Source organism: Megascapheus bottae, chromosome 14 (genome assembly GCF_031878675.1).
Source record: "Megascapheus bottae isolate mThoBot1 chromosome 14, mThoBot2.hap1, whole genome shotgun sequence".
Classification (NCBI taxonomy): domain Eukaryota; kingdom Metazoa; phylum Chordata; class Mammalia; order Rodentia; family Geomyidae; genus Megascapheus; species Megascapheus bottae.
The window spans coordinates 55,634,024-55,660,145 of NC_143522.1; the positions used below are offsets into that span (position 1 = coordinate 55,634,024).

Below are 26,122 nucleotides of genomic sequence, written 5' to 3' on the forward strand. Positions count from 1 at the left end.
ATTATATGAGGCAGAATATGTATACATATATACACATATATACATGTATATGCCTATGTACATATGCATTATATACTGTAAGGATAATAATCTCATTATGAAAGCTGAGATTGCAATTTCATATAGAGGTCAGTTGGGGCTAAGATATAGTTGGAACTTCTGAAATCATGTGTGTGGGATTCAGTGAGAACTGACAGCAGCACTTGTGATGTCTATTGACTGTGATCATCTCTGAATAACCCTGGTCAGTTCACCCTGCCTAGCTTCCCTAAAAATAGCCAGAAACCATAGCATGGTATACAATACTGTGCTGCCGGACTCTAGCACCAGAGTTGTACTTGATGCTATTGTTTTAATTTGAGGTATACCAGGGACATTTTGACTTGATGACATAGGTACACTGTCCTTCCTATGTGAAGCATGGGGATCTCCTCTTTTTGCTGAGCACACCTCTGCCAGTCCAAACAAATTGAAGTCTGTACAACCCTGAATCTGCCCAACTCTATCATTCCATCTCACAGGGTGTTGCGAGAAGGTTCTCATACACAGTGACTGTGTTCTTCATAAGCTTGGGGGCAAGCTTTGAATAATGGTTGGGAGGACAATTCTGGAGGATATTTTAAGATCACTTTGGAAAAGCTCACTGACATTAGTCTTGGTGAAATTCTGGTCCAGAATTAAAACTGGTTGAAATTTGATAAATTCCCTGAGATAGTCCTGCCCTAAAATGACTAGAACATGGAATGGTAGAATGAGCTATAGTCATAACCTTATTTTCAGTTTTATTATTTTTTTTGCCAGTCCTGTGCTTGAGCTCAGGGCCTGAGCATCGTTCTTTGGCTAGAGCCTACTGCTTGAGCCTCAGCACCATTTCCAGCTTTTTGCTATGTATGTGGTACCGAGGAATCGAGCCCAGGTCTTCATGCATGCTAGGCAATCACTCTACCACTAGGCCAAACCGGGCCCCTTCAGTTTTATTCATATTCCTGAATTCTTCTGTCCTAAATAAAAAAGACATATTTCTTCCTACTCCTTTCTTAGTGGAAAAGAACAGCTGTAGATTCTTTTGATCGTTAGGCTAAGCATAAGAGTTAGATACTGTAGTAGATGAGGGATATCTCACAGGTCCATAGATTCACAGAACATAAAAATGGATATACTACTGAAAGACAACTACACATTCAATATCTTAAAATACTCCTTCTTTACAGAAATATAAAGATCAGCCCCAAAATTCATGTGGAAAAAGAGGACATCAATTAGGAGAAGTAATCCTAAGCCAAAAGTGCAAGACTGAAGGTATCCCAATACCTGGCTTCAAATTTTACTACAGAGCCATACATAGTACAGAACAAAAACAATGAAAACAAAAAGAGAACAAAAATCCACACAGCATGGTATTGCACAAATATGAACAGAAAAAGAAGCAAATATTGAGAATCAAGAACTACAAACATCTAATTTTTGACAAAATCATCAAAGGCACAGATATACTTGGAGCACAGATATACTTTTCAACAAATGCTACTGTGAAAACTGCTTATCTCAGGGTTCCAACTGATAAATTACTAACCAATGAATGCACCTGAAACTAAGTTCAAGTTCTGATCTTAGACAAAAAGGAAAAAAATAAATAGAAAAAGAGGAAAAGAAAATAGGTTAACTCCATGTGGAACAGTGAAATTTGGGCCTTATTATTTATACTATGTAAAAACTAACTCATGATAAATGTAGGATCTTAATTTAAGATCTGAAAATCCAAAACTACTACGGGAAAAAAATAACTTGGACACTGGAACTATAGGACTGGAGAAGTATTTTCTGAATGTAAATCCAACAGCTGAGGAAATAGTAGCAATAGCTGACAAATGAGACTGTATGAAATTAAAAACCATCTGCACATCAGAGAAAACAATCATCAGAGTCAAGGAAAAAAAATCCTGCAGAATAGGAGAAAGTCTTTGCCAGCAATGCAACAGATGAAAACTAATATGCAGAAGACAAAGAGCCCATTTAAGCACCCAAAGAATAAACAATCTGACTCACAAATACACAAATGGAACAGACAGCTCTTCAAAGTAAATTATAAATGACTACATGACACATGAAGAAATAGTCAATATTTTTAACCATAAAAGAAATTCAAATAAAAACTGCACAGAGATTTTATCTCATACCAGCCAGAATGACAATCACCAAGAAAACAAACAAGAAATGCTAGTGAAGGAAGCCTCACATACTGTGGGAATGCAAACTAGTGTAACTCCTATGGAAATCAGTAAGGAGGCCATAAAAAAAACCCTACAAATAAATCTACTTTATGAATCTGCCATACTACTCTTGGGCATTTATCCAAGAGAGAGTAGATCAATTCATCAGCGAGATAACTGCACACCTTTATTTACTGCAGCTCTGTTCACAGCAGGCAGGCTGTGAAATCAGAGTAAGTGCCCAACAAATAATGAATGGATATATATAATATATATATAATATATATATATATATACTGGTATTGTTTTCCATTAGAACACACTGAGGTTCATAGTGACAGTTTCATAGATGTATACAGTTTATTCCCTCTTTATCCTGAAATTTTTATTAAAGAGTGGAATAACTGGAGATGTGGCTCAAGTGGGAGAGTATCAATACTGGAACTGGTAGAGTATCAGTGAGCAAGAAAATTGAGCCTGAGTGTGAGGCCCTGAATTCAAGTCCAAATGCCAGAAAAAAAATACAAAAGTAAGAGTAGAATAACAATGTTATTCCACTTAAAAAAGATCGCTTAAAAAAGATCTGTTTTTGTTTTGTTTTGTTTTTTTTCCCTACACATTTGTACCATGATAGTATATAGTAACAGGCAAACAAATCCAAAAGCAAATGGTGACTTAGCTTTCCAATCTGGTCTTCAGGGGGCATTTGAACTCCAAAAAGGGAATTGTGCTGTCAGATAAAAAGCCCTGGACTTTCATCAAAGCTCCGTGCTACCTTCCTATGTATCTCAGAATTCAAGGTGATGTTTGCTGAGAATAATGACAACAGTGGTACAGCTAGTGATGACTCCTAGACAATGACACTCTATCAGAGTGAACAGTAGAGGTGCAGAATCACCATAAAGACAGGACCTATCCCATGCACTCTAATTTGTCTTTATATCTCAGAGGCATGCTGTTGCTAAAAGCAGCCATTACCTATGAGCAGAAATCCTTCCACATCTCATATAATTTATTAATAGGAATCCAATATATTCCAGATTTTAAAAATACAAATCTTGAAAAATGAGGATTCAAATCAGAGAAAGGAGAAACATAAGCTAAATAAATTGCCTCTTCTTAAAACAGAAAGCTAGGACAAGCAATGGGATTGAGAATTTGAACTACGGGTGAACTAGTAACAGTTGTGCAGGAGAAAAAAATGATATTTGTTTTGATAATTATCTATCAATATATAGGTCCCTCTTAGCTAAATTTTGTAACTGGAACATAAAGTCGTATCCAGATTCAGGTTAAAAAGTTCTGCCAAAGATCCTGAAACCTTGATTTTAGAGACTGGACTTCAAAACTCAGAGAAGTAATTCAGTAATAGTGTATCATAAGGCCAGTTGCTAGCAGTTGAAGCAGGAATCCCAGCCTCCTGTCTTCCTTCTGGCAGACTGGAGAAGTATTTTCCACACATACTTCTCCACTGAAGAGATTATGTGGAATATGGCAGATGGATTGTGTTTATTACAGCTCCCATCAATGTCTACAATTATTGGGATAAATAAAGTGGCACTAGAGTTTAGCATTTACTTGTCAACATCTACATTTTTATTTTATTTTTTTTGGACTGTTTACTGTGTTGCCTGAGGAAAGCCAAACATTTTGTAAACAATACAGTTTATTTTCCTGAAAGATTATATAACTAAGTAAAACCAGTAACTGGAATTAAAAACAAAGCTGTCATTAAACTTTATTTTCACAGCAAATTGCTTTCTTTCTTTGTGTGACTTGCCTTCCACCAGTACTATGTAGTGATAATGTCAGCCCTTGTGTCCTTTCTTCCTTCCTTCCTTCCTTCCTTCCTTCCTTCCTTCCTTCCTTCCTTCCTTCCTTTCTTCCTTCCTCCCCCTTGCCTGCCTGCCTTGTTGCCATCCTGCTTTCTTCAATCTTTAATTTACTAGTCATTTCACACTATCTATGTTAGGACTTAATGTAAATGGAGCTGGGAAAATGAATCAAACAGGCAGTAAACTAGAAGCATGTGGCAATGTCACAAAAGTGTCTGAGTCGTTCCCAATACTTCATTTTATAACATTTGATTCACACCACCCTAAGAAGCACTCTATCTTAAGATTTATCAGTCAAATTCAAACTCTTCTTCTGACTTGATGGCCTATTTTTTCTTCTAGCATGTAGCACTTCAAAAGACACTATCATGAGTTTCTTACTCACTATATTCAGCCCTAGGAAACCACAACTATGTATACCCTGACACCAGGATCTGCAAGTCCAATGAGTATTGATCTTAGGTATCCATCCCTTGCCCCTCAATCCTGCTCATAGCTGGGACTCTACCACTTGAACCACAGTTGACATCCAGGTTTTGTTGGTTGATTGGAAATAGGTCACTCATACTTTCCTGCACAGGCTAGCTTAAAATTTGGACCGTCAGGTCTCAGTATCCTGAGCGGTTGCAAGCATAAATATTTGCCACCAGTGTCTGGCTGTTCCCAGGTTTTTTAATGCTCAAGAAGAAAGTAAGTAACACCAATTTTACTATGCTATAACAATCTCATTTGTTAAAATGTTCCTCAGCTCATGATTGCTTTTTTACTAACGTATTCAGGAAGTCACTGGGGAAGATATATGTCTTATTGGTAAACATGGCTTGAGCTATGCCCAGTCTATTTTTACTTTGGTTTTTTTTTAATTTATAGAGTATCATGCTTTTGCACAGTGTCACCCTAGGCCGTGATTCTCCTTGTAGGTTTTCCACTACCCAAGACTCATACCATCACATTCAACTTGTTGGCTGACAGGAGAGTTGACCAATGTTTTCCATGTGGATGGCCTCAGATTTTAATCCTTCCAGTCCCTGAATCCTGAGTAGGTAGGATTACAAACAGGAACTACCACACCAAGTTTAAACAGTAATTTCATAGAAATGTCATCCTGTATAGTAGATTCAAATCTTCAAAGCTAAAAAAAATGAAGGGCAGGAGGAGACAATCTGTTTCTGTTGGCTTCAAGCTCCTATCTGACAGGTATAATGGTGAAATGCACATATAGAAATATGAGGGGCTGACTGAGAAGGGCCACTCCTCACATCCCAATGGACAATCAACCAGACAAATCAGCTGTCGTGTGCAATAACAACAGGATATGGGTTAAAGAATAATACGAAGACTTGAAAAGAAACCTTACATCTCAGGATAACTTGCCTACGTTTGTAAAGATGAAATTGGAAGCCAAAGGATACAATTGAATAAAGTAAAAAAAAGTGAGAACGTAGTAAGAGTTAATGATCATATATATTCTTGGGTTGAGGAAATTTAGTGCCAATTGTTATAAATAGTTATAATATAAATTGTTATAATATAAAGAAACTTAAAATTTGAAGGGCTTGGGAAATAAAATGAAAAATATGCATTTTTCTATTCAAAAATAGATTTGACTTGAAATTCAGCAGCTATGAAGGGGTGTTGAATATATGATTTAAAATAAATGCATTATTCTTCAGGAAATAAATGTTTGTCTGATACACACACACACACACACACACACACACACACACACACGGCAGGCACAAATATCTCCCACCAAAGTTTGCAATGAAATCTAGATCCGGCCCTAGGCCCCATGCATTGCAGACAAGGCAGCATGATTGAAGAGAAAATTAACAGTACTGCATTACCAATGAATGAAAACTCTCTAGGGAAGCCAAGAAGCATCAGGAGATCTCTTAGATTCATGCATTAGCAAAGTAAAGCCTCTAAGTGGTCTTTGGCAGGAGTTTACATAAGCTAATGAATAAGGAAAATGAAAGCTTATACTTCATTAGGGTGACAAGGAATCAATAACATTTGATGAAGCTGTACATCTGATTAAAAGGCAAGAGATTACCCAAGTGCACCTAAACGTGTTCCACCTTTGTGTCTCCAGTGACCCAGGAACCTGTAGTTCCTGCTCACAGTATGAGGATGTAAAGTTCCCCTTTCAAAATAGACTATTCACTCATCTGAAAATTGGCCTGCCTTGGCCACCCTTTGAATTGATGTAACAAGAGTCTGTTTCATTGCTGCCTGGGTTCTTGGTCTCTGCCACCGTCAGTTACAAAAAACTCCACAATTGTGCCTAAACATAGTGTGAAGTAAAGCATGTTGTGGAAGGGAGCACACATTCTACCACATGGCATTGATTATTTCTTTTGTCTCTTTGATTTTTCCTTACTTATTACGGCAGGCTATAGTTCTCATTCTACACCACTTAATTACATCTTTAAGAGTTAGCTTGTGTATATTCTCTCTCTCTGTCTCTCTCTCTCTGTCTCTCTCTGTCTCTCTGTCTGTCTCTATCTCTCTGTCTCTCTGTCTGTCTCTCTCTCTGTCTCGCTGTCTCTCTCTCTCTGTCTCTCCCTGTCTCTGTCTCTCTGTCTCTCTCTCTGTCTCTGTCTCTCTCTCTCTCCCTCTCTCTCTCTCTTTCTCTCTCTGGCTTGAACTTAGGGCCTAAGCCCTTGGCTATCTCCTTGTCTGAGTCTTTGGGCTGGCTCAAGGCTAGAACTCTACCTCTTGAGCCATAGCACCATTTCTAGATTTCGTCTATGTATGTGGTACAGAGAAATTGAATCCGGGTCTGCCTGCATGCTAGGCAAGCACTCTGCTACTAGGCCAAACTCCTCCAAACCCTCCCATTCTCTTTTGTGGTAGACCTGGGGCTTGATTTCACTGCCTGGGTGTTGAACCCTGAGCTTTTCTGCCCAAGGCTAATGCTTTACAACTTGAATCACAGTTCCAATTCTGGTTTCTAGAGGGTTAATTGGAGGTAAATGTCTCATGGACTTTCTTGTCCAGGCTGAATTTGAACGTAGATCCTCATATCTCTGCCTCCTGAATAGCTAGGATTACTGGTGTGAACCACCAGTGCAATGTCCAGATCTCATTTTCCTAAAACTATATACAAAAATTAGGTAACTTTCTGCCAGTATCATGTTTTTCTCAGTTCTAGGATCCAAGTTGCATTATAAAAAGTCCCAAATATGAATATGGTAGAAGGGGATGTACCAAACCCCTGCTCTAAAGGAAACCTGTCTTTGCATTCTTCTTCTCAAACAAGCTCCATCACTTTGGGCAAATAATAAAATCTCAACATGCTATCAATTTCCTTATCTACAAAGTCATTCCTTCTCCACAGCTGTTCTAACAACATGTGCTAAAATGTTCTTTTCTGCTTCTAAATCCTATGCATCTATATTATGATATAATTTTTCTAACTGCAAAGTTCTTTCACAAAAATGGCAATTTAATGACCTTTATAGGACAAATTATACCTAAAAAATAATAATAGAATAGTGAGCCTGAAATTCTTCTCTGGCTTTTCTTAAGAATCTTAATATTATATAATTAGAACATTAAGAAAAACCCTTTCTTTTAGCTCCAGCTTCTAAAGGAAACCACAAGGCTACTTGACTTCAAGCTTATCTGTGCTTTAAACAGAGGACATATTGTGAACATAACAGAATTATCATATTAGGTGTTAGCCAACTGCCATCTTGAGACTATCCCTACCTGTGTCATTTAATCCAAGATTATGAAAGACATGATGATTTCCAGTCTTTCCTGTGACAAACGCATTTATTCCCATGCCTAAATATATCTTCAAATTGTTTATGATTTTACTCATGAATATTATATAATATTATGGTCAAGATTCACAGGCATGGTTTTTGACTTGAAGGAGAGACACTTGCTATATTATTTACCTATGAGAATTTTTTTGATCAATGTGAGTGATAATTGTAAATAAGCCTTTAGCTCTTGCAGATACTTCAGTTTCTTAAGTTTCATACTAAATTTACTATGAGGAGACTCTGAAAATGATTAGAAAGCTAGAAAATTCCATCTGGGATTAAAATTTAGAAAGCCACTACATTTTATTGTATGGCTAATCTACTCATGAAATCTCAAAAGAAAATGTGACTGCTCTATTCTTAAAATATTCTAAGAGAAGTTATTCACAATAAAATGTTAGGGAGTTATATGCTTCTGACAGCAAACTAGCTCTCTGCACCAGGAAACTTGTTTTAAAAATTAAGACTATTTTAACTTTTTTCTGTTGTAATAGAAATGAAGACAATCATTTAGTAATTCACCTGTCAACGATAGCTAAAATTACGACGTTTTTATTGTCGGCTATTTCTTCTCCAGGTAAATTTGCTTTTCTTTTCCTACCCAGACTTCAGGTGTGAATTATTAATAAGTTTTGAAGAAAAACATCTTTGGAAGTTTTACATTTAATACTTACAAAAAGGATTTTTCTCCTTAATATGTCATTTAAAAACATATCATGAGAATTTAATAAAACCAGGACACAAAGGTAGGTAAGTGGAGTAGGACAGAAGAAACAGAAACTCAATTCAGCCATATAATTTTCTTTTTCTATTTTTTTTGTTGTTATTTCAGTGTTTGAACTCTCAGCCTGGGTGCTATCCCTCAACTCTTCAGCTCAAGGCTAGCGCTCTACCACTTGAACCACAGCACCACTTCCGGTTTTCAAGTGGTTAATTGGAGATAAGAGTTTCACAGGGAAGTGCTTCTGTGGCTCAAGTGGTAGAATCATAGTCTAGAGCTGAAGAGCTCAGGGACAGCGCCCAAGCTGAGATTTCAAGCCCCACAAGTGACCAAAAAAAAAAAAAAACAAAAAAAAACCAGAGAGAGAGAAGGAAAGAAAATGAGTTTCATGGCTAGGGCATTTGGGCCTGGACAGGGCTGGCTTTGAACCACAATCCTCAGATCTCAGCCTCCTGAGTAGCTAGGATTCCAGACATGAGCTATCAGTGCCACATAATTTTCAATGGCTAAGCCCTAGAAAAGAGACTAAGGCCTCACTCTGGACATTGCATATTCCCTGATCACTCATTATAAATTCTATAAGGAGGTATCTTCATCGTGATTACATTAATAATGCAGCTAGTGTGGGTTTCAGCTTTACATTGAATTTCCTTATCAATTCTTCCAAAGGTAACTGTAATGTTTTATAAGGAAAGTTCAATTGAATTTTGACCAAATTTGTTTCATATGAATGTTTTCTGCAACTTTACAGTGGAGCTTCCATAATTTCACCCTTACCTATCTAAACAATAAACATAACGTTAATATTTGAAATAGGGAAGGAACAGGGAAAAACAAAATGATTGGGTTGGTATGGGAGGAGGGAAATTGGGAGAAAAACATGGGAAATGGTATCAGTGCTCAAGCAGGAATGTACTTACTATCTGATGAATGTAACTGTAACCCCTCTATGTATCACCCAGGCAATAAAAGACAATTAAACAAAAAAAGAAAATCTCCAAAATCCCCAAACGAAAACAAAACAAAACAAAAATCAAGAGCCTGACTTTTTTTAATCAGAAAGTTCAAATCTTATCTTACTTTCAAAATTTATTTGCACCTATCTTTATCATTATAAAAAGAAATGGTTCTGCTGCAAATATTGAAGACCAAGCAGCTCCTGTTCCTTATCTCCTTTCCTGGTCTTCAGCTGTCTTATTCATACTTGCAGCTTTCACTTGGTAACCAGTATGATGTGTACATTGTCATGAAAGGAGTGATTTACTGCTGATGTCTGGGCAGCTAGTTAGTTAGGAGTTAATAGCTGGTGTGACCTTATTTTCTGGGTAGATGGTTTGTGCCAGTGTTATTCATAGTACATCCTCCAACTTGGAAAAATTATTTTATTTGGACAACAGATTCTATAGTCATTTTATTACTATTTGGGATGGTCTTCCATCTTTCCCCATGAGTGAGGCCAAATTCATTACTGAGGTTCCAGGTGAAGGTTCCTAATAGGTGGTTTGCTTATTTGACAAGCTTCTGGGTAGCAATTAGCATTCTCCTCTTTGCAAATTATTTGAAGGCTATTTCTGATGCAGCACACACACACACACACACACACACACACACACACACACACACACACACACACTTGGGACTGGATATCTTCACTGACAAAATTCTTAAAGAGAATCCAAAGAGAACAATTCAGAATGAAAATTTGATGAAGAGATACTAGTGTATATGATGGGTGCTGGTGGCTCATGCCTAGAATCCTGGCTATTCAAGAGGCTGATATCTGAGGATTATGTTTCAAAGCCAATCCTGGCAGGAAAATATGATTCTTATCTCAAATTTAATCACCAGGATATTGGAAGTAGCACTGCGGCTCAAAGTGGTAGAGTGCTAGCTTTGAGCAAAAAAAAAGCTCAGGGACAAGGCCCAGACCCTGAAGTCAAGCCTGATTACTGATTACTAACAAAAAAAAAAAAAAAGAAAGAAAAGAAAGGAAAGTAAACAATGTATGAAAGCAACAGTGAGCTGGTGCTTTAGGAAGAAAAATCAATATCCTGTTGCTAAGTATTACTTTCCACTCTGCCCATCATTTCTGAAATGACATCTTTCTCAGCCAAGTGTAAGAAATCATATGACCTAGTGTATTTGTGCAGGAGCTTGTATCTTCAGTTACCTTTGATCCATCTCTTGATGTAAGAACTTCTTCAGATTCTGTTAATTCAATTTCCTCTTTTCAAGAAGAGGAATAAGATAAATTAATTTGCATAAAGATGAAAAGGTTTCAGTGTTCTTTTACCAGTAAGTACACTTCCACTCTAACACATATCTTCATGGTGCAATTAACTTACCCAAAAGTGTTATGTGGGAGGTTGTGGTAGCATAAATAGGAAAGTATACTTTGGGTTAGTGGACTGTCAACTCTAATCCACACTCAACAGCTTGTAGTTATCTCACATAGTAATAATACAATAAGCTGGACTTCAAAGTTCCTGATGGCTTCAGGGAGTGTAATTGCTGATAGTGCTATAGCTTGTGCTTCCCATTATTGTACTTGGCATTTCAAAGCAGGACACTTGATCCTAAAGCATAGAAATGCCAGTGATCGGTATCTGCTTTATTAGATAAAAGCCACCTCCCATCCCAATTTTAGGAAACAGAGCTAATCTTTTCAATGTGTACTTGGGCTTCATGCATATTTGAAAAGCTTAGTTTCTACCACTTGTGGTTGATTGTGAAATTATCTCTCTCTCTGTGTCTCTGTGTCTTTCTGTCTGGCCCCCTGTCTCTCACTGTCACTCCTGGGTTTCTGGGCCTGAGCAATGTCCATGAGTTCCTTTTGTTCAAGGCTAGCACTCTACCACTTGAGCCACAGTGCCACTTCCGTCTTTGTCTGTGTACTGTGGGACTGAGGAATGGAGCCCAGTACTTCATGCATGCTAGGCAAGCACTCTACCACTAAGCAGCATTCCAAGCCCCTGTAAAATTATCTTAATATAAAAGCTTATATATTCAAGAAGTTTCTTTTCTAAAAGCAAAAGTTTGATCTCTCCACCTAAGAACACTAAAAACTGATTTTTCTCTTCAGACTCCTTAAGTAATTTCTGGATTATAATGTAATGAGTATTGAAATTGGCTCCCTTTTCGAAAAGCATTATATCAAAATGAACTTTTCTGCAATTAGATTTATGAATTGGTATGGGTTACTGGAAAGCAGTCTTGGCTGATGTCCAAGAGGTAGGATTTCCAGTCATTACTATTTTGTCTTTGTCATGTGACCACTAACTGACCTATTCCTATCATCACCACCCTTCAAATCACAAGGATACTTTTCCTGTCATTTCTCCACATCCTAGTTTCTCGGCGTAACCTTATTTGGATCTACATATACATGCCATCACTTTCCTATAGCAAGCATGTATTATACAGAGTACCTTATAAAATACAGTCTTTGATGCTTCCTCTAAAGTCAAGGTACTTGCTTCTTTTTGTTAAATCTGCCCTGGAGAACAGCCCCTCCTCCCTTCCTCTTCACCTGCTTTTGGAACCAGTAAGCACCTGACTGTTAATCACCTGACTGTTGAGCCAGCAAAGGACCCCATCAGCAAAGTTCCTCATCAGCTGAGGTCACTTCCTGAAATGCCCTGGTAATGCCTCCCTCCCCCAGTGAGAGATTCCCTAGGCTCTGAGATCACTTCTGCATCTGCTGGGGTCCGGCTTCTTGCCTTTCCCTATATATTCTGGCTCAACACAAGCCCCCCTTCCACCCGACACACACTTCTCATCCTCTTTTTCTCTTTCTCCTTCTTCTGTGTCTCCACAGGCGTCCAACTGGCTCTGGCCCTTAGTTCCTCTCTTAGTTTGCTCTCCTCCCAATAAACTCTTTTCTGGTGAACCATGTGGTGGTTTTCCTTTCCTTTCGGGCCAACCTACACATTCTACCATCATAAACGTAGGGTTTATTTAGATGGCTATCCCATCGGAGGCATTCATAGATTCTCCATTTAAAGAATGCTTTCCCCAAAATGGCAGTCTCTGCTATGCCTGTCTGTCCTCATCTGTTGATAGAAAGTAAATAAGCCACTTTTGTCTTCCCTAATGCTCCCGGGAGAGTGTGAGAAAACTTGTTGTCTTCACTAACTTCCCTGACCCAAGTTATTGTGCTTCTCCTTCATCTTATGTCACTGTCTATTCTCTAACACTAGATTCTTTTATTTGGGTATTCTTTTTCATTTCCTAACTGGAATATTAGCTCCATCAAGAATGGCTCTGTGTTTTTCTGTCTAGAATCTGCTGTACCTTTTAGACACACACACATTCACATAGTAGCTGCTGACTAAACACTTGAATGAATGGGCTTCATCAGTGGTACTGAGGAGATTCCATCTCAAGAAACACAAATGCTCTGTTTCTGATGACAAAGGGTTGTAGAAAGGCAAGTATTTTAGTATCCCTAAATGACACAAGGAATTTTTTGTTTAGCAAAAAGGTATACGAATGACAACAATGTAATGACAATTTTTATTTACTTTGTCTACTATCCTTTCTTTTAGGACAATACATAATCCCTTAAGATGCAATTTCTCATATTCTTGAAATTTCTCCAATTGTTTTTTCAGGATCCTAAGGATAGTTCTTGAACCATTAGTGGTTTGAATTTGGGAGATTGCATCGTTATTAGAAAATTGCAAACATGTGTTACAGGAATTAAATGTAAGTTCATAATATTTAGTATGAGAATGTCAGGTTGATAACTCAAATGGCAGACTGTGATATGAAGCTACTTTATGGAAGGACACGCAGGTGTGGCTGGGTTTGTGTATCTGAACGTGGATGCTCACTTATTTGTACAATCAGAATTTCAATCTGCTTCTAAAATGCTTTAAATGTGTTTTAAAAACTTTATTTTTACATGGTTGTACAAAATGATTATAATTCCATAAGTCAGGGCATGCGTGTAAAAAAAGATTTTTAACGTTGAACCTTTCATGCTTTCTGCATTTTAAGACATGGGTGTGGAAACTTACCATTACAGATGGGCGCTGGTTTGACACTGTCACGAGTAAGTAGAGTATGAGCAGTCAGTTCTTGAATTTATTCTCATTCTTGATCAGGATGTTGTTGAGAAATGCGTGCATAAGAATAACACAGCTGTATATACATAATACTATAAAGCATAAAGCATTTCAACATAGCCACATGTAGGAAAATACCACCATATATTTGCTTTTTATATTAATATATTTGTTTTTTTATAGAGGGAAAGCTTGTATGAATAAAGGTTTCTATAGCTTATGGTGTTATTTAATTTTAATATATTCACCTTTAAGGTTATTAGTAAGTGATATCTGGCATTGTTTGTCTCACTAGAAAAGTATAACAACACTTATCCTTGGATTTGTTGCAGTTTAAGTTCAACCAGAAAAGAAGTTTCAACTATGATTCACTGTATTATTCAGTGGAATGAATCATTTTGCAGGGAAAAGTGGGCAAAGACAGGACTCAACCAGACTTATTGGAATCAGTTGAGCTGTCCTTAAATTAAAAGGCAAAATAGACATTTAATGTGAAATTCTACAGTGATTGCTACTCTGTAACTTTGTGTTAATTTGCTTCTTTAAGCCACGTGAAATATATACCATTAAATAGCCACTTAAAACTTTATTTTGTCAGTGGTGGATATTTGTTAATTGCTTAAAACTCTGTTGTATGTAATGAAATTATATTTTATAATGTAAGAAATGTGGGCTAAGTTGGGCTTGGGGTTCAGGCCTGGAAACCTTGCTATTTGGGAGATGGAGATCTGGGAATTGAAGTTCAAACATAGGTTCTGGCAGAAGAGTTTGTGAGACTTCATCTCAACTGATGACAAGGAGCAATGAGCTGTAATGGTTACCACAATTTTAAGGGAAGCACAGTGTCTGGGTTTACTTCTGTTATTGTAACCTGGTTAAGTACAAGTAGGAGACCAGGCTGGGAAGAAAGTACACTCCTAGCTCACAAATATCCATTTAAAAAGAGGCTGACCGGCTGACCGCGTGACTGTAGTGCTAGAGCACCTGCTTTGGAAGTGCAAGGCCCCAGCACAGCTAAATAAGTAAATATAAAAAAGTTGGTAGTATTAATAAGAAAAACAATAACAAGTCAAATGCATTGAACTTACCTTTTGGAGATTCTGCACTATTTCTGATAGTTGGTGATCTGGCTGGGTAGGTGTCAAACAGGTTCAGAATATTTAACATGGTGCAGATCTAAATATTACCACCATTATTGAACTGTGTGGTAAATTCTTCACACAATAGTCAATAAGGACTAAGTGACTGTCTTAGACGTTTGCCATATTTGTTAAGTACTCAAAATAAAGGTTGACAAATTTTAGGAAAAATATAAAGATTCATATTTGAAATTATATAGAAGGCAGATTGTTCGTGAAGGATAAAAATACATTATAGCACCGGAGTATACATACATATATTTTAAATTGATGACATTCATGTTCAGAGTCAACACTGATTTATAGTTTAATTTCAATGTCAAAATGAAAAGTTGGATATTTTATAAAATACAAAGTGGCCAAAACCAATTATTTTCTTTAGCTTTCCTTAATATCTCCTATATTATACTAAAAACCATGATGAAATTATTCAGAAAACAGAAGTGAGGCCACGTATTACAAACAGAATGTGTAAATAAGCAAAGAGAAATACTCTTTGTTTCAAAATTTGGGTCAAGGTAGTGTATTACCCCTTGGATTTGACAACCACATATCACTTTCATGAGTTGCATGAAACTATGGGATTTTTTTCTGATACTTTCTTTGATCTCTTTGGTAAGTAAGATAAGAGACTGCAAAAAGAACTATGATCTGGAAATTTAGTGTATTTTAAATTTGGTAGTACAATTAAGGCACATTAGTCAATGAAAAATATTTACCAATTTATGTTCTTTTGTCTAAAATGAATGGCAATGAATACATTAGAGAACCAAATTTTGAGCTATATTTTGAAATATTCATATTTGCATACCACATAACATCTATGAAAATATATGTATTTTAAGTTGTCATGGTTTTGCAATTCAGAAATAAAAAATAAACTGCCTGAGCATGAGCATGTGTTAAACTTTGTACAGCAAAATACCACTATAACTTGATATTGTCATGTCATCCTTGTTCCATTCATTTCCAGGAACAATGTTAAGAGTTTTCACTGCTCAAACAGAGAACTTCCATTTCTTTCAGTACTGCTTCATCACTCATATTTTATATGTACATTTAATTTTCCCAAATGCATAACTATTCTCTGTTCATTTCCAATCACAGAAGCCAAAGAAAATGAGATAATGTAAAGTTGAGTCATTTTCTGTTTTTTTTTCTCCACATATATTACTATGCTATGGCTTTCCTCATTTATTAAATATAATAAAACGTAAATTTCCTTATTTTGTGCGATAATACCTTTGATATGCAATGGTAGTACACATGGAAAGCAAACACAAAAATTTCTATAGTTGGGACTAGGAATTAAAATAGTAACCTTTTATGCTTCAGATAATTTTTTTTTCTGAATCAAATAGTGTCTCTAAACTTTATAGTGGTAATTTCCATTTAATACAGATAGAACAGGGCTCTGAATCACAAATAGTTTTTCTTCATTCATTTAAAATGAAGAGTAATAATTTCAGTGTATATAAAATATTCAGTTAGCTGTATAAAATGTTTATATGATAATCCTATAACAGGAAAGTTAACAGATTCAATTAAGATACAATAGGCCTTTATCTATTTAAAAAAATCTTTAATTACAGATGGGGTTTCTGTATTATATTTTGTAACTAACATTTTAAAAGGTACAATATGTTTTAGAACTATATTGGTACTGATAACAAGAGTTGGTCAGTACATTCAAATTCATATTGATAAGGTAAATGTAAAATGCTAATTTTAAATTTTGAGATCTACACATATTTATTTTGTTATTTTAATGAATATAATAATCTATGAAACATGATTAAGATGATTACCCCTGCTTATCACACAAAATAAATATTAATAAGCAGAAATACGCTAGGCCTTATTTGTGAATGACTCATTTACTTCATTTTCCATTTGAAGTATATCTTCCTAAGCTTTTTTAACCAGAGAAACTTTCTGATCTTGTGAAATAGTATATTTTGAACATTAATCACAATATCAATTAAATGCTTGCAAAGCTACTGCTAACAAAATTTTCTGAGATTACTATTTCAGTTTAATGATTATGAAAACATCATTAAAATCTTGTTCTTTTCAAGCATCAAGTTCCTTTTCTCGTGTTTCTTGTATTTGCTTCTTTTCCACTATGGTTCATTAACAAATTCAGAATAATAGTAAATGTACTTAGATGTCAGAGAGCTAGGCTCTGTGTATATTGAAGTTTGTTTTAGAAACTCCAGGAGTGTTTAAGTGCATTCTTTCTACTGAGGGACTCTGTTCAGAGTGAAAAAGCAATTTGATGTCCTTGAGTTTCCATTCTGTATGTCTTTCAGAAACAGATCTTCCAACTATGCCACATTTTGTAATCAGATTTCTGTGAAACTATCTAATACATTATGTCCTTAACAAAATTGAACTTAGTTTAGAAAAAGCTTCTATTAATACATTTTGTCTTGTCTACCAAACCAGACAATAGACTGGTATGATGTACCAGACAATAATGAGTTCTTGGTCAATTATGGAGGTTAAGCTTTAGAGCCTATTTTCATAAGCTATTGATTGTTCAGACGAAGTAAGGTAATGAGATATTTTAAAAATCTATTCTGATTAGAGGTCCAAATAACAACTACTAGCTATCACAAAAATGCACATATTTTGAAGACTCAAAGGCTTACCTAATATCAATGGAATATTCATTTTTTCCTGTGGGACTTTTTGTTCTTTTCTTAACATTCTAATATGTCTCCCAACAAGTTCAAACTACTTTGACTACATAAACAATATAATATGGTGTGTTAAAATTCCAACAATCAGTAAACAAATTTGCTTTGCCATTTCTCTTATATCGACATGGAGTAAGTCACCAGTGTGGTATTTAAATCAATACTGGTTCTGCCACTTTCGAGGTATCATGAGGGGAAACAAACAAACAAACACTGATGTAGTGTGGAAGGACTTTGAAAAGGTCAAGGTAAAATTATATGATCACACGGTAAATGTGATGGGATTGGCTGGGTTATTTAAACCTAAATTAGTCATAGGAGCGGTAAATCTACCCTGTGGCATGCAATATGGCTAAAGTTATTTCACAAAATATACTGCACAGATGTCCACAATTTCTTATTTTTCTTATTGCATGAATTCCTCTTTGATCATTTACAATTCTTAAATAATATGAATTATTCACCATCCTACAATTTTCCCATTAATAAATGTTGACATACCTCAAAACCTTAGCATTTGTTTTCAAATGTTCTTTGACATAGATTAATATAGCTTTAAAAGTTTAAAATCTAACCATTTTACTTTAAACAAAGTATTCACATTAGAAAATTTAAGTTACACAAATCTGTGATATTTTATATTTTATTACAAACTAATTTACTAATGAATTTATTGAGAAACTAAAAAATTAACTATGAAGAATTAAAAACTAAAGGTGCTGAAGTAGTTAATTAATATTGAATGCTGGGAAATTATCAATAAATTTCTAGTAATTTTTTAATACGGCTATTTTAGAAACAGTGTCTCCCCCTCACCCCAGGGAGTTTTATAGAACTTTTAAACGGAAAGGAGTCTAGTTTAATGTTCAAAATGATCAACATGATGATTCTCTGAACTTTCTCAAATAAAATTAATTACCAGATGCTCAATTAATTTCAGCGGAATTTTTAATTAACTTAAAGTATTTTTATTATACGTTTTTAGAATAATCCAAATGTTCTCTTTAGACTATCTGTTCATTCATGTTTATAGACACAGGAATATGTTTTTAAGTGTTCTTGTTTGTAAAGCCACTTACATCTGTAATTAAAATTTCATTTACTCAGTAAGAAACATGACTAAAGGAATCATATATCTTAAGGTGAGCATTTTGTCTACTATTTGATTGATTCAGAGGACTGTTGATACCTGTTCTTGTTAATTTCTGATAATGACCAGAATTCACATCATTCATCTTTCTACAGCATCCTGACACTTATTTTTGAAATTATAGAACTTACATTTCTAACTCTTAAATTCTTATCATGTATTATTTAGGTTATTACTTATTTTAAAGAATTAATTTCAATTCATTTTATGCCAGGAGATGAAATAGCCTAGACTCTGCTTTAGCATATAAAAGCAATCAGAAATAATACCTAACTAAAGTAAAAGATTTATATTGTTCCTCATGAAAGGAACAAGGCACATTTATTTAAAAACATTTGAGACTGACATATCTACAATTTTACATAATAGAATATTTTATTGACATTAGCCACATTAATCCTACGATTTTCCTATTACACTGAAGTATAAGGCAAACAGGGTGCTTTATAAAAATATTTCAATGGTTATAAACTTTTGCAATTCTGAAAGACAAAGATGAATGCATTTACTATGAATATGTTAATGTTACTTTCAAATTAGAAGAGACAATAATTTGAGGTAAAACTAGGAAATGTATTTTCCTTTTAATATATTTTAAGTATTAAAATATCAAAATAACTGCTTTAAAAGCAACAGAAAATATTTAGGGCTCAAGATTTATTGTCATTTTCCTTAAAAAGGAGTTATAAATACATCAGATGTGATAATCAAATCTGATATGGCCCCACTAATTTTACACAACTATTTTAATAATCAAGTAAAGATGTAGTATATAAAAGGGTTCACTTAGTCATTCAGGATATTGAAAATGGCATCCTATATACTATTCAAGGATTTGTTTAAATTAGATATGGAGACATTCTTCTCTTTAGTTTTGTCTTGTATAGAGGAAAGACAATGTGATAGACAAAAAATAATTATTTAAGTACTTCACATACTTTTCCCTTTCAATCTTATTTAAAAATTGATCTCTCAAGGTTTCAAGTCTGATAATGAGGTAGTGCATCCATTTTGAGTTAATGCTTATGCATGGTGAAAGGCTAGGATCAAGTTTTAGTTTTCTGCATGTGGCTGCCCAGTTTTGCCAGCACCAATAATTGAATAGGCTGTGTTTGTTCCACTGTATATCTTTGGCTTCTCTGTCAAATACAAGTTGTGGTATATGTGGTTTTATTTCTGGATCTTCTATTCTGTTCCATTGATCTTCTGGTCTATATTTGTGCCAATACCATGCGGGCTATATACTCTATAAATAGAATTTTTTTTATCTATGACATACAAACCCTCAGCTTAACTTTAATTATGTTCTAAAACCTAAGTGCCAGTGATTGTATGTAGAGATTCCCTTCTTGAATACTTGTTTGTTAAACATGACATTTGAAATATGATGTAAAAATCAATGTTAATAAATTCTTTCATAAAAACAGACATTTGCTGCAAATAAAGAATTTATAATTATAAAAAATTGATCTCTCAACTGGGCACTAAGGTTCTAGGGTTTCATGTGTGTAAATCTGGCTACTTAGGATGTTAAGAATGGAAAGATTGTGTTTGCATGTCAAACAGGGCAGAAAAGTTCCAGAGAACCTTTTCTTGACCCATAACTGGTTTTTGGTGGCATGCACTTGTCCCCTAGGGTTACATGGGGCTGGGATTGGATGTATCTTGGTTCCAGTCCAGCACAGGCAGAAAAATCCAAAGGATCTGTCCCAGTGGAAGAAGCTGGGCCTGGTGGCTTGTGATTGTCTCTCCAGTGATGGACAGTATAAAATAGGTGGATTGTGCTCTATGCTCACATGCTTAGGCAGAAGAGTTCCTGCTCAGCAAGTGTGAACCCCTGAATTAAAAACCCAGCACCGACAACAGCAACAACAAAATCCGGGGACACTGGTGGCTTACCTATTCAGAAGGCTGAAATCTGAGAAAGGAATCACAGTACCAGTTTGAACAAGGTAAACCTGGGAAATTCTTACTCAACTTAACCAAAAGTGGAGGCAGGGCATAAGTGGTAAAGTGCTAGCTTTGAGCACAGACAATAAATGGAAGACAATGTGAGGCCTTAATTTCAGGCAAGCGATGTGCATACTCATGGAAAAACACATACACACTTGCACACACACACCCATATATACTGTGGTCTCTCAACTTTTACAGATCACATAACATTGTAAAATATTAGAATGCAGTAGATTTTAAAAATTAGTTTATATTTTAATCTTTACAAGTCAGTATTTAAGTGTTTAAAAAATAAAAAACCATTTATGAAGGCTTTAGAATTTAGAATCTCAACAGAATTAATGTGTTTATTAGGACTTTGTATCTTATAACCTTCATGGGTATTTTCCTCAGGATATTCTCTTTGTTCAAAACCATTTCCTTTTCCATCCATATTTGTTTTTAACTTAATGTGAATTACTTCTGGTACTAAAACACACTGAAATACATTTTTCACAGTTTTTGAAGATGGTTCTTAATTCGACCCATTTCCTGGAACTGGGGTTTAAAGTCAGGGATTCTTGCTCTCACTCAGCTTCGTTGCTCACTGGTGGTGCTTTACCATTTGAGCCATTCCTCCTGCTCACTTGTTTTTGCTTAATCTGGTATGAGTCAGCCAGATTTTTTTTCTTGGAGCTAGTTTTGTGTTCTCATCCTCCTTATTTCTGCCTCCTAACTGGAAATGATGACAGGTGTGTACACTGCTACCTTATTCCATTTATGTTCTTTGTACAGAGTTGCAAAATAAACTATCCACAGAACATGATCAAACTGTACACCCTTTGATTTCTCTCTATCACATACATTCTTTGATAGTTTGAGAACATTATTTTTTTAATTAAAAAGGACAAATAGTTAAACTTTGATTTTTGTTTTTGAGGCAGGGTTTCACTATTTAGTCCAGAATGGCCTTCATCTCATAATCATCTTAATCTGTCTCTCAGGTGCTGGAATTCCACCATGTGCTACCACTCTCTTCCTCCTTATTAACGTTTGAGGGCAAAGTAGCACTTAGAAACTGTGTTGAAATCATGCATTACATCTCACATTGTGAGAATTACAATGGAATAAAATGGATTTTTCTCTAGGCTATACTGCTAATGTACTGGACAGATAAATAGACATACATTTATTTTAATAAATTCTAGAAACCTTCACCAGGTCATTCTAATTTCCTGAACATGTTTCTTTTCATAAAACACTGTAGTTCTCACAAAGTTTATTGTTTGCCCACACGCTTAAAGGTGACATCATCACTAGTATATTTTGGTTTATGGTACGTATGATTCTAATATACTTTACACTATTTCAACTTTCTCAAAACATATCCATTCATCTTGCATAAGACTCCAAAGATATTCTAATGTATTTTTTTCACATTTTAATTTTTGACTAAATAGCTTTTGACTCTGCAGTTATGTATTATTTCATTTTCTTGAAGTAGGAATATTATTGTGTGTACCTTCATTCAACTTAACATTAGAATGTACCTAGAATATATGAGTTCAATTATATATTATGGATTACTAGTCAGAGATTTAAGAATGTTTGTTATCAGCATTTTTTAAATTTTAGTATCAATTCTGTGTCCATGGGTATAACATTAATACTTTTTTTGTATCAATTAGTGAACTTTGTAATGTTAAAGGGTCATGATGAGTAAGTTTGGCTGGCTCAGTTCTCCTAGCTTGGTTCTCCTGTCACTCTAAAAGGCTAGTTCTCTACTAATTTGTCATTTTTTCTGATGCTTTTATTTTCTCTTTTCTGTTTATAAAATACATTTGCTAAACAAATCCAAAGTCTGCTTAAAGATATATTCTGACAAACTTAACATCACAGGAGCTGCCAGACACTGGCAGCTCATGCCTGTAATCCTAGCAACATAGGAGGCTAAGATCTGAGAATCGCAGTTCAAAGCCAGCCCAGGAAGAAAAGTTGCTGTAAGATTCTTGTCTCCAGTTAACCACTGAAAAACTGGAAGTAGAGCTGTGGCTCAAAGTGGTACACTGGCTGAGCAAAAGAGCTCAGGATTAGCCCCCACGTTAAGTTCAAGACCCTTAACACTCTCTGTCCGTCTGTCTCTGTCTCTGTCTCTGTCTCTGTCTCTCTCTCTCTCTCTCTCTCTCTCTCTCTCACACACACACACACACACACACATACACATACTCATAAAAATAAAATAAAATCACTTGATCCATCAGTCTATAAAATCAGTTCCAGAAATTTACAGAAAGTCCATTATCAGTCTATGAAAATTTCAAATACCTTAAACATATAAAGAAAAATTAAAGTAAATACAATTGACCTAATGCATTAAAAACAGATTAAAATGCCAACTAAGAGAAATAGTAGTATAATTTTTTTCAAGCTATTCTATTACATGTACAAATCAGATAGATCCTATAAGGAGCAGATTATGAAGAATGAAACTATATATATATATATATATATATATATATATATATATATAATGCTTGGAGTGTGGCCTAGTGGTAGAGTTCTTGCCTAGCATGCACAAAGCCCTGAGTTCAATTCCACAGTACCACATATATAGAAAAGCCAGAACTGGTGCTTGGGCTCAAGTGTTAGCATGCTAGCTTTGAGAAAGCCCAAGGACAGTGCCTAGGCCCTGAGTTCAAGCCCAGCACTGTATACACATACACATACACACACACACACACACACACACACAAGAAAAACTGCACTGGCAATTATTAGGGCTTTGAAAGGAGAAGCACACGTTTATGCACACATTTCTGTTTTACTATTTGCTAGTGCTTATAAAATCAGTTTTATAGTTTGGAGATAAAAAGGAATTTTAACTAATTTGGTGAAACATCTGTATTTTGGAGAGAACTAATACTTTTTGGAAAGTCCTGATATCAGCGGTCACAAGAAGCTCATTCAACCTCAAGAGGTTTCTCGTTAGAAGTAAAGCAGTGAGGACTTCAGTAGCGATTTCCCACTGGAAATATTTTTTTTATTCAACCAGCAGTTGTCTAGATGCAAATAGATGTTGATATTGATAATCACCTTTATTCTGTTTACCTGCTGTCTGTGTGTAAACATATCTCTCAAAAACAAGACAAAAAACTTGAGAAAAATAACAAAAAGCAAGATAAAAATACTAGTGATGTTTATAAATTGTATTGCCTAGATTGTGAGTTTATTAGCAAACATTTGCTTTACTAAGGACTCAATCCCATGAAATATAATCTTTATAGGATTGACTGTTTTTCCTGAGATATTTCTGCTATAGGAATGCTTTCAGTGACTACTTTCAAAGCTGTTTTTTTTTCTCCATTTGTTCCTTAAAATGAGGTAGAAATTAATTTGTGTTTTACCAATCCTTTAAAAATCATGGTTCTTAACTATGCTCTTCAAATGAAAATAATGGCTTATGTTACATAATTTCTGCATGGATTGATCTCACAATGGTCTATAGTCTTAATATCTCCTGAAAAAGACAATATAGGACCGAGAGTGTGGCCTAGTGGTAAAGTGCCTAGCATGCACAAAGACCCAGGTTCGATTACTTGGTACTACATACATAGAAAAGCCGGAAATGGTGCTGTGGCTCAAGTGGTAGAGCATTATAGCCTTGAGGAAAGCCTAAGATCAGTGCTCAGGCCCTGAGTTCAGTCCCCAGGACTGGCAAAATAAAAAAAAAAGCAACATAAAGTGTAAAAAAATCGATTAAATTTGTCAATGCATGATGTTTAAAAATATACGTTTAATATTTATTGAATACTTTAATGTATTATCAATAATTTGATTTATCATAACATTCATACCAACAATGCAATACTAGTGTGGAACTAGTGAGAAGTTTGACATGTAAGAATTCCTTTAAAAGAAAAGATGCTGTAATAACTCAACAATAGAAAACACTGACCAGAACCAGTATTTTGGTATTAATCAAAAGCTGTAAAATTGGATGACAATGAAAGAATTTTTAAAGATTCACTTTCCGAGACACCCATAAATACTTCTCCCAATGAAAAATAAGTTGGGAAATCTAAAACGTTCACTGTAATGTTCCTTGTAATTCCTTAGGATTGTAATCCTAATCGAGTCCTTCACAAAAAGTTAGCATCTCTCTTCAAGCAAAAAGACAACTTCATCTTCAAGCAATTTTAATATTTTAATAGACACTGTAAAATAACAGAAATGCCAAGAGTAGCTTATTCTAAAACATTTCCAGCAATCCTTGTTATATAGTCACAGTTCAAGAGAAATGAATGTATTTGGGGATAACAATTTTATTAGTTACGTGTAAATCACCTTTAAAAAGAATGAAAATTAGTTCAGAAGAACCTGTATTCTTGCTGTATAGAAAGTAGATTATCAGTATCACATAGTAGTTCAACTATTTGACTATTTAAACACATTATCTCACTTATTTGCTGCTCTTCTGAGTTAAAGCAGTTGCAAATCCATTCTTCATTGATTTGAGCAGTGGCCAAATAAATATAATTTTGGGAGAAGGGCAGGGAGTATTGTTTTAAATCAAATTTATTCATCATTTCTTAGAAGTAAACATACTTAAATGCTAAATACCTGACCTTTTCAAGTAAGTATAGACCTACCTTGATTTTCACAATAAGCTTCTATTCATTTCCATGAGACAATGTTTTCACAAAATGTAAGGCAAAACAGGTGTTAAATTACTTAACAGAACTCATAATTTAAATAATTAAAACTAATTTGTGTTTAAAGCTATTTGCAGATTTATTAGAGAAACAAATACAAATATGCATTTCTACACAACTGTATTTTTTTCCAAAGTGAGCTTAAAACTTGTTCCACAGTTTTCACTTGTTTGTATACCTAATAGTAACCCAGGTATTGGCTGCTGTACCACTTGTAATGAGACAATTGCCCTTCCATTGCAATTATAAAAAACTATTTAAAAAAAAATTCAGCACATACACGGTAAATATTTTTCCTTAAAAAAATAATCTAATCAAAATATTGAATACTTTAGATTTAAACAATATTTTATTTACAAATCTGATTTGATGTACTTTATTAATTATACAAGGTAATGCTTCAATTTTCAAGAACAGTAGCTTTGTTTATATAGACCAGTGGAATGACATCCTATCTAGTAATATGTACTACACTTCAATTTGCTTTTGTTTTTGTATTTTTTTCAAAATCAACAGGATAACTTTTCTGATACTTTCACTTTTTTTTTTTTTAGAAAAAAATGTTCCTTAATTTGGGCACAGATTTGATGAAACAAAAATAACATTCAGAATTCAAAAAATAATCTGTTAAAATAATATACTTACCCTTCATGTAAAAAGACATCTATGAACAACAGCGCATAACAATATTATGTATTCATGTGTATGAGAAACCAAGCAGGAGGCAAAATGAGTTCATCCTGTTTTCTAATCATATGCAATTTTCATATGGCTGTTTGTATCATTTAAATAAAGTGTATAATATTAAATTTATAAGACTGCATTGCACTCAAAATTATTATGTGTAGCCATGCTTTTCCCTGCATTTAA

General features: G+C 34.8%; 1 protein-coding gene across 6 annotated transcripts in view; it reads right to left on the bottom strand.

Moving 5' to 3' along the window:
* Positions 1–24,744: 24,744 nt before the first annotated feature.
* The window catches only part of Nova1 (NOVA alternative splicing regulator 1), a 134,449-nt gene continuing 133,071 nt past the window's right edge, over positions 24,745–26,122 (bottom strand). For 3 of the 6 annotated variants that reach the window (XM_090345325.1, XM_090345327.1, XM_090345326.1), the window contains one exon: positions 24,745–26,122. This exon is cut by the window's right edge and continues 5,155 nt beyond it. The gene's annotated coding sequence lies outside the window, so the exon portion shown is untranslated. The other 3 variants (XM_090345324.1, XM_090345323.1, XM_090345322.1) reach the window with 3 other exon arrangements.